The sequence below is a fragment of the Mercenaria mercenaria genome, chromosome 10, assembly GCF_021730395.1.
Source record: "Mercenaria mercenaria strain notata chromosome 10, MADL_Memer_1, whole genome shotgun sequence".
NCBI lineage: Eukaryota > Metazoa > Mollusca > Bivalvia > Venerida > Veneridae > Mercenaria > Mercenaria mercenaria.
Window position 1 is genome coordinate 75641714 of NC_069370.1, and position 18327 is coordinate 75660040.

General features: G+C 34.2%; 1 protein-coding gene across 1 annotated transcript in view; it reads left to right on the forward strand.

Annotated features, from left to right (window-relative positions):
• Positions 1–4793: 4793 nt before the first annotated feature.
• LOC123561093 (protocadherin Fat 4-like) overlaps positions 4794–18327 on the forward strand; it is a 54306-nt gene continuing 40772 nt past the window's right edge. The window contains exon 1 of the mRNA XM_053516993.1: positions 4794–5023. The gene's annotated coding sequence lies outside the window, so the exon portion shown is untranslated. The remainder of the gene's footprint in view (positions 5024–18327) is intronic.

Here is an 18327-nt window from a genome sequence, read left to right on the forward strand (position 1 = left end):
AAACTGAATTTCATTGACCATGAATGTGACCTAAATCTTATTATCTTATCATCAGTTTGACATTTGAAACATGTAGCTCATATTACTCAGGTGAGCGATCCAGGGTCATCATGACCCTCTTGTTATGCTTATAAGGTTGATGATTTGTTTTCTTTAAGAAGCGGAAATAGAAGAACAATACTCTGTATGGGAGACACAGCCGTTGAAATCTTGTTTTAACGTAAATCATCATATAGAAAAGGAACTTACATATTTTTTACAACAGTTTGTTGTAGTGGAACATAAAATTATTTTGTGTTTCTGATCAAAACCTATTCATAACCTGTATAAATGAGCTTTTGTGTTTTGTGAAACAGCCGAAATGCAATTCATTGTGCATTTTATGACTGGTGTTAATCAATTATAAACAAAACATGATGATCAAACAATTGACCGTAGGATTCCAGTCTGCACTGTAAGCAGCTTTGTTTGTTTACAAAATGTGTTGATTATAGCATGTAAGTAAAGGATAGTCGACAAGATAAAATCGTTACACAGCTTCCTTGTGTCGGGATACGGGATATACGCTGTCTCGAAAATCCATATCAGGCTCGCTCTCGCCAAGTATGATTTCCTCGCCAGCGTATATCCCATATCTTGTAACTAATAATATCTGAATGGTGATTGGTTTCTAGTACTTGAATTTGGAACTCCAAATATGTGTACCTATTTATGCATATTGTAGTTGACGGTCGTGGTGATCTCGACTGTCGTAATATACTTTCAGATTGCTTTCCACCGCTTGGTTAAACTTATAGCGGTAAATGCAAGTGATTGATTAGACTTTGAATTACAAAATGCAGTCTTTAAACGCCTCGATAGTCTAGTGGTAGAGCATCCGCTTCGAGTGCGGGAGGTCGTGGGTTCGATCCCCGGCCGCGTCATACCAAAGACGTGAAAAAATGGTACCAGTAGCTCCCTTACTTGACGCCCAGCATTAAAAAGGGAAACTGGCTTCTCTTCTCTCACAGTCGACCTAAAATAAATCATGTATAAACTAAAATGCAGTCTATTTGCTGACATGTCTACCAAAAACGTGTCAGAGATGCAGTATTAATTCAAAATTCAAGACGGAACAGTGATAGTGATTTTATTGAATTTGAAACTTCACATGGTTAAAAAGATCAAAATGAAGAAGAACTTCATTATACTACATTCTTACATTTTCAATACATTAAATCGCCACAAGCGCCGAATACCTTTCTCTTTTTAACGATATTCCTTGTATAAAACAACGATTAGCAGTGTCACCTTGCTTTCATCATGTAGAATTTAGTGCAAACTTTGGATGAATAGTATTTGTAGTGCATTGTGCATAGTCTCTAATAATTCATAGAATAAATGGCAATGTATTTCATGTAAATGATGTTTATTTTATGTTTATATACTGTTTGCGATCAGCATTGAAGAGACTCAAATAAAAACTGAACTCTTACCAGTGAAAAATCAAAATACATTTATTCACTAATTCACTTGAAAGTTTGTGATACTTAATTGGACGTTGTCAGTTAATTGACATACATGTAGTATCATTTTGGTAAATACTTCTACCCAATGCTGCTTAATCTAGTTGACATCATGCCCTGTAAAACGAGTCAAGCAAGGCGGGAGTGATAACGTTGTTATTTGATATCGAAATGGGCAGTCGACCGTTGTATAAAACTTGTTTTCTTTAAACCAGGATGTTTGTGTATAAACTTAACTGAAACGTGATTTAAAACCGACTTCAGCCAAAGTCCTTCCGCCTTAATAACCGTCACGCCCTTAAAGCGGAGGTACACTATTTTACTAAAGAATTAAAGCAGTTAAAATTGTTTTACAACAGGGCTGTCATACTGGTATCCGATGTAAGTAGATAGTAGTAAATGTGATAGATAACTTAGATAACTCATACGTCCTAGTTATCAAGAACAATATATTTCTATCATTTTGTCACGTAACAATTAAAGCAAGATCAAAAATACTTGACTCAGTCACAATCCACCAAGAAATCTCTCACTCGTCTGCTCACTCATACAACAACTCGTCATTCACTCACGATACTCACTCACTCATACATTCAAACTTCCACCCAAAAACCGAATACTTTTTCAACCATCATCTTCTGCGTTATGCGTGTGGTCTTAGAATTCTCAACCAAGTGTTGTATTTGTATATAGAATCTGTGATATTCATGTATGGTCTCTTATAACTCGTTTTAGTGATATCTGTGTACAAATATTGTGTATGTATATATACGTGTTTGGTTATGTGTAATGATGTACATGATGATAAAACTGAAATAAATGATCTTATTATCCTTATCTCATCATGTGAGAATTAATGTTTCAGCACGATGTTGTATTGAAGCTTTACATATACGTTTAAAGCGTACAGCTTGCGTTCCAGCGAATGGGAACGAAATAAACATGTAGCTTGTAATTCAACAATCTACGATTTCACTAACCATGTAAATAGGTAACGTTTTGTTAAAACAACTATGAAATGAAATGAGAAAATAAACTTGTGTACACTTGTAAGATCAAGATATACTCAACCCATGGATGACAGATCCTGTATTTTCTATCATATCTACACCACTCGTGAAAACCGTGCATCTGACGTTGACGTGAAGAAAAATTGAAGTTCGACTGAATCAAAACAATATTTTTTTTTATTACATGACTTTATTCTATTGTTTCTCTGATTGGCTGAATACGGTTTGAAAAGTAATGAGTACATATCATATCAACTTATTCTGGGTTATAAATAGTACGAAGATAAAAATAGATCAAAGTAGGTGCTTGGAAAACCAATATCAACCTGATTTGATATGAATTTATTCCTTATTTCTTTATTAAAGATATTGTACAATTTATTTGACCTGTCAAAATTTGTTCCCGGCTTTAATTATTTTTTGTTCACGCCTATATAAGATTAACATGAAAGCCAGAAACATGTTTTGACAGGTCAATAAAATAGCACAATACAATTGTAATAACAAGACTGACTATATACATCTATTCATGTAATAAAACAATTATTGACTTTTTCATAGGTTGATATCAGGATTTATCAACCCTCAAAAAATTATATTCACCTCGCCTTCGGCTCGGTGAATATAACTCTTTTCGGTTTGATAAATACTGATATCAACCTATGAAAAAGTCGATAATTGGTTAGAGACCACCAATTGTTTTCCCATAGACTTACATTGTAACATTATGGCGTGTACGGCCTTCCATACATCGAAACATGTATATCTAATTACAAGTCTTTCAAGAACTATCTTAGTTCTACCAAAATATCGCACGAAAAACATATGAATAGTGATACTTTATTTAAGTAATTTTCGTGTGAATGAGATGACCCCCTGTTTACATCATTGACATGGCGGGAGAAATTCGTTTGATAAAACTTTTATTCAATACACATAAAATGTAGCAAATTTTGTGAAAATGTACAATAAAATACTGTAAATGCAGTGAAAAAATATCAATTTTGAAAAAATAATCACTTCCTGGGTTTGTTTACATGACTGACCAATCAGAATGCACACACGTTACCTTATTCCCAGGTATACACTTACCTCATTCCCAGTAAGTTCCCTGTACTTTTTTGAATTGATGGTCTCTGACCAATTGTATAGTATTGTATGCCGCTGGATATGGTCGTTGTCATTATTTATATGATTGTCTTTGCCATTTTTGTACCTGTATAAATAAATGGCCACAGGCAAATGATTTGTTGAGTGCCAGTAACTGAAACTAGTATTCACCTATTTAAGACTGGTTCGGGTTTTAAACTTTAGGCATTGGACCTGTAAATGCGCTCGGCAATTCGGTATTCTACGGCCGTATATGTAACTTAAACAAGATAGCCGGGAAATTCCGACATTCTACAGTGACGGCTAACTCCTGGTAAAATATCAAACTTCACGTTAAACACAACTTAAAGGTTATACCATTAACGCAAGTAGCCAGTTAAGGTTTTGTACCAGCACCTTTAAAAATGACTTCGGCAACAGTTTTCAATAAAACTGCCTCCGGGATATTAAACAACAGATTTATTTTACTTGTCTTAGTTTTAAAACACCCTATATAAGAGGTACGTGCAATTTGCTGGTGCTGCATCGATCAATATTTGGAATAGTAAACAGTTTTATTACATGTTGTTCAGTGAATAATCTAAACATTAGAGTGAAACATATCTGGTATTTTCATAGTGAGAAATATCAAATATATTTTTTCACAGGTAAGAAACTATAAAAAGGGAAAATTTAGTCAAAACCTGAAATAAAAAGAAAGTTTGTTTGTTTTACATGTACATGTTTTCCACCCATGAACACCATAATCTTACATTGTCACTCATGGTCATGCCAACATCAGGTGTTCATTCGTGAAAAATACTTCAATCTTACACTGCTATTTATATTGTTCTTGAAATTGAACAAGTCAGATTTGGTTTAGATTGAGCCTCTTGATTTATTCACTATTAGGGTGAAAAGTACATGTGTGGAAAAAGTGTCGCGCTGCACGAAGGTATTATATAAGTGTTTTTACACTGCTTTAAAAGAATTTAATCTTCCAGAGAAGGTAAACAAACTATGATCCGATCAATTTAAATTTACCTTATCTACATAGCCGGTCGTTTAAAAAATAAATATACAATTATTGGAAATTCCAATACTTCTGTTTAACCGGGACGGCGTGTTACTATTTATACCCGACTATATAAACGCCGAGCTACTTGACAAAATGCTTCTTCCACCAATCAATGCCCACATGGTTGTCTCTTAGTTTAAAATTCGTCTCACATGTTTACTATTACATGCAAATACTGTACTATTTGCTATACGGGTGGACAAAATAACAATATATACACTTCACTGCACAGTTTCGACTAACCATTTCGAACAATAACGGGTATACATAGGAATGACAATGCACATTAGGAAAGTTTTTGTTTAATTTACAGTTTATTTTTGGATACAAATTCCCACGCGGTGAGTTGTTTTAGTATTTATAAAACAATAATAGGACTTTTAACCTGAAATTGGTTCGATTTGCTTTAATATGTATTTTGAATTTGATTATTAGCATTCAATCCGATAATAAAACCTTAAAACAATAGAGTAACACAATTTAGTTTCTGTCATAGAAACCATCTCAGCTTCGATATATAAACGATATTACATATTGAATGAGTTGAATAAAATAATAAAAAGCAAGGTTCTGAAAGTATAATTTTCTTTTTATCACCTGTACGCTTTTCCTGATTTTTTCTCTACCTATTAAAGACCAAGTAAATTCGACCAACGTCTCCTATATCAAACTCAAAGCTAAAATATTACACTAGTGTAATAACACATTTATGTAATGGCTTTATTTTGCTCCCACGACGTCAAACATGTGATAAAAAAATAAGAAAGATTAATTATGCTGTGTGCTCTTTTTGCAGTTTTTAATGATTTTAGTTTCATGTTATTGTAATGGTCTTATAGTTTTACTGATGAGCACTTTGGCGAATACCTTAGCAGCACTTTCCGTTTAAAAGAGCTATATGACTTTGTACACAATGGCTACCATATTTTTAGCCATGAAAATGAAACTCATTACTTTCTTGTTAATTTCTATTTTCGATAGATATTTTCTAGTATATGTTCGAATATTGAATATTTGGTACACAAAGTAGAAAACATTAATGAATCCATTGTTTTTGATAACTTATCTTTATGGCCGTATAAGTTTGTGTGCAATTTTTTTCCGACCATGTAATTATGCGTACTTTCTATTTGGGCACGTGTGGTAGCCATCCAGCTGGCTTACAGAAGGTCGGTGGGTCTACCCAGGTGCCCGCTCGTGATGAAATAATGCACGGAGGGGCACCTGGGGTCTTCCTCCACCACCAAACCTGGAAAGTCGCCACATGACCTATAATTTTGTCGGTGCGACGTTAAACCCAACAAAATAAATAAATATTTGGACAGCTGTTTTGTTTGTTTCAGTATAAAGTTTTTAAAAATATTGGACGTTAATACTTACGTAAAATATTCAAATATTCATATTTCTGTAACTATCTTGTACAGTATAAATAATAAATATGCTAGATAAAGTTTTTATTGAACCTTCTGTCCCTAATAATTTGTGAATATCCTTTTGGTCAGAATGTACAGACGGAGGTAAATTTCAACATGATGCATTGTCTATAACAATAGTGCAACGTTCCAATCATTAAACTTGCATTACTAAGTCTAGGTAGCAATATGTACTTTGATTTGGACTTTGTGCATTAATGGGTCTGTGTTTCTTTCGTTTGTTTGATACAAAAATCTTTTAAATCAGTAAAATAAGAAGCATAGTTACTGTATGTTTTGCACATGTCGTATCTTAAATAAGTAATTCAAAAAAATTGATCTTCCATGCCGTTGCTTTTGTATGCCAAGTTTGAATAAAATGCCAGATCAAATTGGTCTCCTTTTGACCACATTACAATTTGTATGATATTTTATTAAATCCTATGAAACAACGAAGAAAATCAACAAGATTAGGACTAGTACATCTGAAAAAGTAGTATGAAAAAAAATCCATTTAAAATGAATTAATTAAACATCTAAAAATGAACAAATCTCATTTTGCAGCTGCAGTAATGTTTGCGTATCTTCATTGAAAAGTCGTACGGATACAAGCCAACACGAGAAAAAAAAGCAGTAACGTTAAGCATTCTGAAATCGATTACAAAATAAGTGTTATTGTGTTTATTTTAGAGCATTTCCTTTGTTGAATAGTAAATATCAGATTTTATGTAACATAATGCCTGTGTTTTAAATAAAATGTCCTTATTTTAAAATAGCGTGTTTAAAGCTACTCGCCCTATGTTGGTGTGTTATTTCTATCAAAGAGCTATAAAAATACTTCTTTGTATCAACTCCACAATGTTTGGTATAGTATGTATAATTTATTTTGCACTGAAAAAGAATGCAGGTGTGAGATACTGATAAAAAGCAGGAACAATATTAATTTTCTGCCTCGTTTCATAAATTTTACAACTGGCTTACTCCTTCAAACTGTACAATAATTTTACAGGTAACTGTAATAACGTCATTATTATGTCCAATAGTTTGTATCACAGTTACTTTTTACAGTACCCACATTTTATCATTTCTTTGACAGAAGAAACATGTTTGCCTCAGAAGAATAAAAGAGTCGCTTTAAGACAAAGTTGACTATATATGTACAATGCAATACTATTTATGCCTTAAAATTACTATTTATACACGTTGTATGTTTATTTATACACGTTGAATGTATTAATTACACTTCTAATCATTAAACATGGGTAGACTGCCGCATTACAATAGTGGTCGGTCATTCAATAGCTTTATCTAACCGGATATCGTTACATCTGCACGGTCTGTTTGAATCTTTTTGCCTCGGCTGCAAAACAAAATGATTCAGCCGAAATAATATGACACGATTATCTTTATGGCGCATTTTTTAAACTATTTGACCATCAGAAACAACTTTGACCACCTGTTGTTAGAAACACTATACTCTACTTGTCTGAAAGTATATTTTTCCCTATTTCCTCCACAAAGGAAAAGAACATGTGAATCATACAATAGATTTAAATACAAAAATTAATGAGACCAAATGTTTTACAAAATATATGTACAAGTGAAATACAAATTAAGTTGAGGTACAAACTGTCCATGTTTTTGTGCAGATAAACATCTATACAGTATATAATACTAGTAATTTCAAAAAGCAAAATTATGAAACATATTCATACTTGGTTATAAAAAGAACATCACTGATTTAATCTTTTAACATTTATAGTGTAAAATGGAGAAATAATGCAAGTATTAAATTAAAGTATGTGTAATACTAGAACGTTATTAAAATGTAAATGTGTTGTTGATTGAAGCAGTAATATACAAACTGTCTCGGCAGAATATATATACGGCAGAATATATATACAGAAACAACACCAGAGCAAACGCCTAAATCGAAGTATATTAAGACGATTATGATGTGCGAATACTTACTTGTGTTCTACTGATCTCTTATGAGTTCAAGCTAATTGCTGAACTCTCACAGATATATTTTATAGGCAGTTTATCAAATGCACACATTTTTACAAATGAGTTAAAACTATACACCCTGGACTCTTCGCTCAAACAAAATAAATGAGCTCAGTGTTTGAAAGCGTTTTATAGTACTTTTGGATAGTGGAACCCATAACCAGGATCTCTTCGCTTCATTTAAATACAAAACGACAAAAAGTGTTCCCTTATGTTATTCATTACTAGATTAAACTTCTTGCAATGCGTTCCAACTTTTCTAGAAGAAAAAATCGGCACATTAAAGTGAATGGGGATGTCATTTATCAGCTTAGCGATTCAGATGTTAAAACACTCCCTGCATCTCTGCAACTAGGTAGACGCTGCATTTATGTAATTTATGCATCACTGAAATGTATCAGATGTGTTGCCTAAAACTCATACATCTTGTTTTAATAATAGAAGGAAGCAGTAACAGCGGATTATATTACATGTAACGATAGGGCACCAGTATCTACTATACGTAATGGAATTCTTTCGTCACCATTAAAGTAGTTTATTTTCATATATACAAATAATGTTTTAAAGAGATTTACATTTATGACCAGAAGAACTTGAAAATGATACTTAATTAAGAAATGGGATAAGACTTGGTTTGGCTAGAACGACAAAAATATCGAATTTGTTGCTATTACACAGTTCAGTCTTGAGGGATTTGAACCGATTACGTACTTACTCATTATTACATTTGAAGATATTTATGATTTTTTTCTACGTAGTCTATGATCCTGTGAATATTTTCAAGACAACTGTTTCCCGTCAGTCTGTTTAATTTGTCGCATTTTCTGTTTTCCGATAAAGAATATCAAATGAAACATTCAAAATCAATGACTTGGCGTAGTTATGATAGAGAAAGTGACTTTATACGACCGTTTTATTTGAGCGTCTACGTCATTTAATGGTCGTTTAATTATACCTTTCATACAGGTGACATACCATTATTAGATAACCTATAAAAGATTTTATGGTCTGTACTCGGGGAAAAAAGTATTGCTGAAAACGGGCAATATTCCCAAGGCATTTAATGGCCTCGTGCATAAAAATTAAAGGGGAGGCGAAAACTATCACTTAATGATATGTTGTACCTTCTTACATGTAAAAGGATCGTCACTTTGATCTTACCGACAAGTTCAGCGTTTTCGATCTCTAGTATTAGATTTCATTAAAACACTATTTTGGGTTAACGTTAGCATATAGTTTTGCCAACCCTGTGCACCCAATTATATACCTTAGACTGATTTAAGTGTGCATTTGATATCCATACAATTACACATACAGAAATAGTATGGGAAATGGCAGCGTTTTGTCAGTCGACGTTCTCGTGAAAAAAAACTCGGGTTTAATGTAATTCACGGATTTGATTTGTCAGTTAAATAAAATAGCTTAAGAATTCCAAACAATTTGTCATCTTTATTGATCAAGGTTTCAGATTCCTCATACCGATATAACAGATGGATGATCTTTTTCTGGGCCATTATTTAAACAAATATCTCTAGAGATATTTTTTTTTATTTAACACATACTGTATCAGACAAATACATTTAAAATCTTGCGATAAATGTATAGGCAGATAAAGATCTATAGCACAAAAATTGAAACAACTTTATTCCATTACTAATAGTTTTGCTTCTTTCTAGCAACAAACCTTCACGACAAATATAATAACGACTGTATAATTCTTCACGCTAGGTGTAAAACGCCTGCAAAGTGCTCGACGACAGATGTGTCTGTAATGCGCTTTATGAGACCGTATAACGCTTTCTGTGGATAACGCTTCCTGCGGAGCGTATTAATTCTTCTGAATAAGCTCCCTGCTAACGTTAAACATAGTAGTTGACAAACGTTACTCTTAAATACCCCTTACCCGATCGCGGTCAATGTCATCCTAATAAACTCGTGCAAACTATCGTCATCGTCATCGTCGTTATTATTATTTTCATCGATTTCGTTATCGTCATTTTCTTACACGTTTTTAACATCATCATAAATGTGACCAAACATTAGTCACTTCGTCTGGTTAGACCCTATTCAAAAGGACCCTTCAGGGATCATTTTCAAAGTTAATTTGTTTAAAATTGAACTCATTTCTATTTTCAACGTTTTAAATAGCATACGAGTAGGTATAGAAGACGAAGAGGAAGAAGACGAGGATGTTGATAATGATGTTTTTGATGACAATTATGATGATGATGAGGCGGAGGATAATTATATCTTGTTATTTTAGCAGGGATTCAAACTTGACATTAAGCAGATTATTATTATTTATTACTACCATTATTGTTGTTGTTGTCGTGTTGTTGTTATCATCATCATCATCATCATCATTCATGCCTTGTTTTTTCATAAAAGCAAGGAGCTGTATGCGTATTGAACATTCATCCTCTCTGTATTAAGGGCTTGGGAAACGTTATTCGGCTGGGAGCGTTATTTGGTGCTATAACCGACGTATAGAGTTCCCGGAGGAGGCGAACTTTATGGTCCCACATTGCTCCACCGCAGGTTTAAAACATCTTTAAAGTTATTCATGACAGGTGTAATAAGTTCTGCAATGTTCTTCACGACAGATGTATCAATATGTGTAATGTTCTTCAAAAAAATTTCTTTCATGTGCTTCACGACAGGTGTAATAATGCCTGCAAAGTGCTTAATGACAGGTGCAATAATATCTGTAACCTGCTTCACGACAGAAGTATAACATCGCTAATGTGCTTCACAACAGGTGCAATAACATCTGTATACTACGTTTCATGACAGTAGTAATAACATCTGTAATGCGTTTCAGAACAGTAGTAATAACATCTGTAATGTCTTTCACGACAGGTGTAGCTGTAATAGCATTTGTATTGTGTTTCACGACAGTGTTAATAACATCTGTAATGCTCTTCACGACCGATGTTACATCTGTAATGTGTTACACGACATAAGTAATAACATTTGTAATGTGTCTCACGACACCAGTTATAACATATATAATTTGCTTCACGAGTTACATCATGCGTACTAACGTCTGCATCGTTAGGATTTTGAATATAATCATGAAAGTGCTTTGATAGAATGCGGAGACCTTGATTTTGCTGATTCATATATGTATGCGACCAGCAATAATTACCTGAACCAGATATGAATTTATGAAGTCGTGTTATAGATAGAACCCCCAGTTCCTTTAAATCACGCCACTGACCACTCTTCGTGACTCAAGATGTTCAAACATAGTTACAAACATGATTGCACAAGTTTCAACCTATGTTGAATAATCAGCCTCCTTTAGCGTTTATGAAACACTGATATAATAACCTTTTTTATGAATGTACGAACAACTAAATGATGAAACGAACGGTTATGAAATTTGATCCATCGGTATTTAAAAGTTGTAAATTAGCATAAACTTTAGGCGTTTTCGCTTTTGGGCGACATCAACATATTTTTATAGTTTGTGTGTGACATTTTATATTTAGTTTCATCCTCCCATAGCGTCGGGTTTCAGTTTTCATATGGGATCTCAGCTGTGAACTTGCTATTTTCTCTTCCTGTTGCGATGTTTTAGTTTTATCAGTCCCGTTCCTTATCTAATTTACCCATTCTTTAAGATCCTGATTAACAATTACATAATATAGATTCAGCTTGAATAAGTGGGATTTTTAATCAAATGGAAGTCATTGAAATGTTGTATATCACGTTAAAATGCGGACATTCCAAACGACAAAGGTTTTGTTTCGGCTATTGAAACTTAATTTGAAACCATATAATTTATATAACAATGCGTTATACATTCTACACCGCGCTGATAGTCTTAAACGTTTCCAGAAGAAAAGTATTGTCCTGTATACACCCTAAAATCTGCGTTTACTATCGGTCTTTTAAACTTAATTCTGTTACTTTATTCTTACATTTGACAGTAACATGCAGATTTGCATCGACAAAAAAAAAACTTTAAGAATTCTTTTTAAATATGTACTCGCGTAATGGCGGATAGGTTAATGAACACTAAGTTTTCACATTGGCTAGCCACAGAGGTGTTAATTAAGACCAGTTTTTCATCAGTGTCATTAGCTATGTACATTTTAACATGTTAGTCGAAAATTGAAAAACAAAATGCTGTATTAAATGAAATAAAACTACTTTCTAATCTAGTATAACAAAACAGAACAGAACAGAACATATTCTTGTATTTCACCCAGGCATTTTGCAATACAACCTGGGTATATATCATAGTATAGATGTAACATGAACATTACAATGGTTACGGCACTAAAATAGAGTTATACTACAATAACTATTATCAGTGAACATTAACGGAAAGAAATGGAAATACACATTAGATATCATTCACCAAGTAAATGGTGAGCGGGGTGGGGGGGGGGGGGGTGCTATGAAAAAAGTGCCAAATCATAGCATAGATAAGTCATCAAAATGAGGTAAAAACATGTACTCTGAAACGTGTACGCAACCCACAATTGAATTGTAAAAGACCACCAGTATAATCTACACCCTTATAAAATAAAACTGAAATTTCGTGTAATAACAATCTATATATACAAAAATAAGTGTCTGTTACAATACAGAGTCAGGTTATATTTTATCACTGACCTTATGATACACAAACGTTAAATGAGCGGCGTTTGGCATGACTTCAAAGTATATGTGAAAAATGACGAATTCATATTATATTACAAATTAGGATAAAATATGTCAACGCACCTTTACTGGCCATGATTGTACCATATCACGGTTAGCACCTGATGCGTGTGTTGCTGAAATTGTACCAGTTTCCTATGTTGGTGTCCAGCCGGAATTCACATTTTGAATCGTTAATTGTCGGAATAAATAGGAAAATAGAAGGTACTACAATTTCTGGTAGGAAGTGTAAAACAATATGTTATTCGTTTTAGATCTGAAAAACAGGTTTTTACATTTTTAATTCTGAACTGTTATGAAGTATTAGGGGCCAGGATAAATGTACCTTATTAAAGTTTGAATTTTACGAGATGATTCGCGATTAATGCGAATGCTCACATATGTAATATCAGTAATAGACATTTTACAAACGTGTGACAGATATCATTGACATTTTTAATTCGTCTTCCGATAAAAGTACAGTTTAACTATCCTTAAATCCAAGACAAAAATGCACAACTGGGTTTCTGTACAGTTTACCTCTCACTGAATATTATTTTTGAAATTTTGATTTTACAAGATCAGAAAAATGATTATTTGTGCAAGTATTTAGCCTGCGGAAGGGGACAGCATGCTAATTAACATAGAATTTATATACAAGCGATACATCATTCCTTACTTTAATATCAGAATGATGAAATTATCAAAAAGAACTTAAAATGTAAATAGTACTATGTCAAAATTCAACCCAAAGTATAAAACAATATCAAACAAAAGTATTCGTTTTCAGCTTCAAATTCAACCTAATCGCGGTACTATTTTACATAAAAAATATAACTTAGAATAACCAAACGTCATGTAATCAGATTGACGAGGCCTGATCATTTCTTTTTTATTATTCTATTCTACCGTGACTTGACTTTCAAATATTTAACAATGACTCAAACTTTATTTCATTTTAGACCCGCCCGACATCAATTCTATTTGAATAAATGATTCTACCTGTAAAGTAATCCTGTACAATTTGTTTTCTTACACTTTTTTTCAGCGCTAATCTGTCTGTTATATGTCTTCTTAATGTATTTACATCGGGTCATTTTATCGTTCCCTCAAACGCAGGTCATCCATGGATTATATTAACGGGCACTGAAGATACATTGAATAATAGTAGTAATCCCTAATTACTTACATAAGTATTTTAATATGTTTAAATTCTGGGTTATGAGTTCATATTGGTAATTACTTCGCGTTGGGTTTTCAGTTCATACACAAAAGCACAATATTGCGACTATCTAAATCTGGTGATGAGGATGATATATGAGATTCCACCTGAACATTATTTCAGGCACGAATGAGCGTTGGTCATACAATCCACTCCCTTTACTTGAGTTTATTAACCTCTCAAGCTAGCTTGATGATTTCCCTACATTACGCCCCCCCCCCCCAATCACCCCTACCCCGACCCCATATTAACCCCTCAACCTAGCTCGATAATTTCCTTGCATGAACCCCGTTATCAACCTCTCAAGCTAGCTCGATAATTTCCTTACATGAAACAATTCCACTCTCCATAGCTGCGTCTATTAACCCTTCAAGCTAGCTCGATAATTTCCTTATATGAAAAAATCCACCTCGGATTCCCTTAGTCTCGATAATTTCCCTACATGACATAATTTTTCTCCCTTTAGTCGGGTTTCGAAACCCCTCATGCTGGCTACATAAACAGTTCTACTTCGAAACTTTTCAAGCTAGATCGACAATTTCCTTACAGTCTATTCCCCTAAACGGACAAGCGCTCAAATTAGCCTGATCACTTTTTTATGAGACAATTCTCGTTCGAAAGCACTTAGGTTTCATAACTTTCTTAGGTGAAACAATTTCACTCCCCTGTGCGCTTTTCGAAACTTTTCGAAACCCGCCCCCACCTACATTCCAGTCGGGGTCTGAAACCACAAAATTTAGCTTGATAACTTCTTTCCCTACTCTTCTCTAGTTTCGAAACTACATGGTGATCAAGCGGTTCAAAACCAGTGATCTTAATCACATGCCGTACGCCCAGGAACAGTATAGGTCTGAGTATATTCCCTAAACGCACTATTTATATGTTTATCATTAGGCAATAAAAATACAAATAGTATTTTGGACAAATTCACCCCGTTCAAACCATGAAAAGGTAAGCGAGTTACATTACTATGGATTGTCTTCAGTCGATGTGTTTATGTAAAGATATCATGTCAATGTTCCGTTTAAAAGATTAAATTTAGAAATACCTTGACTAAACTCCAATTCAAACCGTTTAATGCAATCTACCCCGTGCTACCTGTTCTACAACGATATTGTTGTTTTGATTGATCAAACTTCTAAAATTCCCGAAACATTGTTCGAACCATGCACTCTCCCGTTTGTAAACAACATTTAATGATCAAACTCTATTAGGGTTCTGTTAAAATATACAGGACAGCGTAGAATGAAGCTTTGTAAATTAAGCAAACAATAAATAGTTTTGACTAAGTACTACCAGTGGATGTTAAGATTTATGGAATGTTTGGAATATAATCACGTTGACCCGTTGCTTAGTATTTAAATCGTAACTCTTTATTTTATCGTACATTTTGAAAAAGCTTAAAATGTTTCTCCGCAGAAATCGTTCTTTACAAACCACGTGTAAGTAATATGCATGTCCGAAGATTATTTCCGTAAGCAAAATAGTTATTATAGCGAATTTTGTAAGTAACTAGATTATGAACCTGTTCTTCGTGATTCTAATTTATGTTATATTCTTTATGAAAAAACGGTTTTATCAACAATTTTGTTTAAATGCACAATGATTGATTTTTAGAGACTTCAATGCGAAAAATGTTCTGGATTTTCGGGTGGAAAAAATAATATCCGATTGATCCGTTTATTCAACACACAAGGCCTAAATTTTGGAAATCTGGTTCGAAGATAAGTATTCGTGCAAAGAATAATCTTCTGATGCGAAAGATGTCGACGATAGAGTTAAGATTGTGTGGTTTTCGAGAAATAAATTACCTCGAGATCTGTGAGCAATGCGCCGAGTCAAATCAGCAATCGAAATAACTTTCACCTGGCTACATGTGTCACACAGGTAGCCAAATTTTTATAAAAATGCCTGTATTAATTCCCTAAGAACAGATAAATGTAGTAATTTATTGCATAAAGCGTCCATTTATCCATACATTATTTCCATGTAGTTTTACTGCACCTTGTGGAAACTTAAATCAATCGTCCGCTAAAGGCACCACATTAATGCGCAAGGTTGGTTATTCACCACGCTAATGCCGCATATTTTGGGTATGTGCATTTAACGTAATATCGCAAAAAATTCCAATTATATGTGTCTTTACACCAACGCAAATGTCACACCGCAAATCAGTAAGTTAAACTGGTTTTACAACCTTTGGATATGGTATTCATGCTTGATGTTGAGAAGAGGTGAATTGACTTACTTAAAGAAATTTGAAATTTAGCTTGGACCTAAACTGTTGCAATTCTAAACGGTCTTAAATTGTCAGAATCTACCCGCTGTGTCCTTTCTCTGTTCTCACCCGGAACTATTTTGTTGTTTTGATTGATACAAATTCTAAAAGCTTTGTCCGATAAATATGTTCGATTAGTCCATTGCACTCGTTGACAGTTTGTATTCATATAATGCTATTAATGATCGATAACTCTATTACGGTTCTTGTTTTAAAATATTAATAAGAACTTCATTGCGTTTTAATGATCATGATACCTTTTAACTTGTGGAGCAAACAGTAAATAGTTTGACATAAAGATAAAGTGGATGTGTAAGGATTTATAGGATCCGTTCCTGCATGAATACTTAAGGTACGTTACCCGTTGCAGTTTATGATAATTTAAAATGCATAAAACTACATGTACATTTAACATTATTTATCATTTTAAAAAGCTTCTATCTAAATGTATTTTTCGGAAAATGTTACAGAAAGCCACGGGTGTATAAATAAGCATGTCACGGTATAGATCTGTTTCTTGTTACAATAATTCTAGTCTCATTTGATAGCGTTGACATTTCTTTCGAATGTAATGATTTTACTACCTGTTCTTCGTGGAATTATTGGAAATCTTATGGAAATATCAAATATATTTTACTGACAAAAAACACACAAGGTAGTGGTTACATCAAATATCAATAAATTGTGTTTAACATGCAATACAAAAGATCTCCCACTTGTAGACATCTCACTGTCGTGAAAAAACTGCTTCTGGCTTTCACCCGCTGAAATGGTATTAAACAAGTAAATATCCCCGATTGATCACGTTTATTTCAACACACAAGGGCCTTAATATTTATAGAAAGATGTCGTGCGCTCGAGATAAGATGTCGTGCGAAGAAATAAGATGTCGTGCGACTGAGATCAGATGTCGAGCGATAGAGTTAAGATGTCGTGTCCGCGAGATAAGATGTCGAGCGATCGAGATAAGATGTCGAGCGCTCGAGATGAGATGTCGAGCGAGTGCGCACGAGATAAGATTTCATGCGATCGAAATAAGATGTCGAACGCTAGAGATAAGATGTCGTGCACACGAGATAAGATGTCGAGCGCACAAGATAAGATGTCTAACGCCCGAGATTAGATGTCGTGCGAAGGAGGCACGAGATAAATTAATTTAGTTACAATAATTCTAGTCTCATTTTATAGCGTTGACATTTATTTCGAATGTAATGATTTTACTACATGTGTGGCAACGTTAAATGTCGCAACGCCGCTAAATGGCGCAACCACCATTAAATGTCGCAAGGTTGACGTTAAATGTCGCAACCACCGCTAAATGCCGCAAAATCGTCTGCCGCTAAATGTCGCACCTTTAACGTTAAATGTCGCAAAAATTTGCCCACCGTTATATGTCGCAACACCAACGCTAAATGTCGCACAGCAAAATAAGGTAAGTTAAACAGTCTTTACAACTTAGAGATAAGACTGGGTAATGCATGCTTGATTTGGGAAGGGCTGAATTGACCTTTCACTCTAATTTGAACGTTTGCTTTTCAGTGGTACCGCACAATACATACGTTATATTTCATATGTAAAGGTTTGAGCACTAACGTGGTACTCGCCACAGTACTAGATTTATTTCAGGTCCGAACTATGTAATTCTAATGGAGTCCTGTTTAGCTCATGAGACTTTAAGCTCGGGCTCCGTATTGTCGCGCGTTGTATCGCATGTCTTTAGTCGACCTGAATTTCGTTACACAACAGGCCGGGGGCCAGAAATTGTTGATGGAGGATGTGGGGGGGGGGGGGGTCACCAGTTTTAAACTAAAGCGTCACCGGCGACGTGCGGTAGATACGGGGTTCCTCTGTCCGTATTTGTGGGAACGTTTTTTATATACAGGTATGAAATGTTGGCCTGTGGTGCATTTTTGTCTATTTTTTAGGTACGTACTAGAGGGGCACTCCCCTTATTTTAGGTGGTTAGGGTCTTTTCCCATGGGCCATTTTGAAATACAAGTATGGAATGCTGGACTTTTATTGCATTTTTTGTTCAAAATTTCGGTGTATGGGAGGGGTTATCCCTGTCATTTT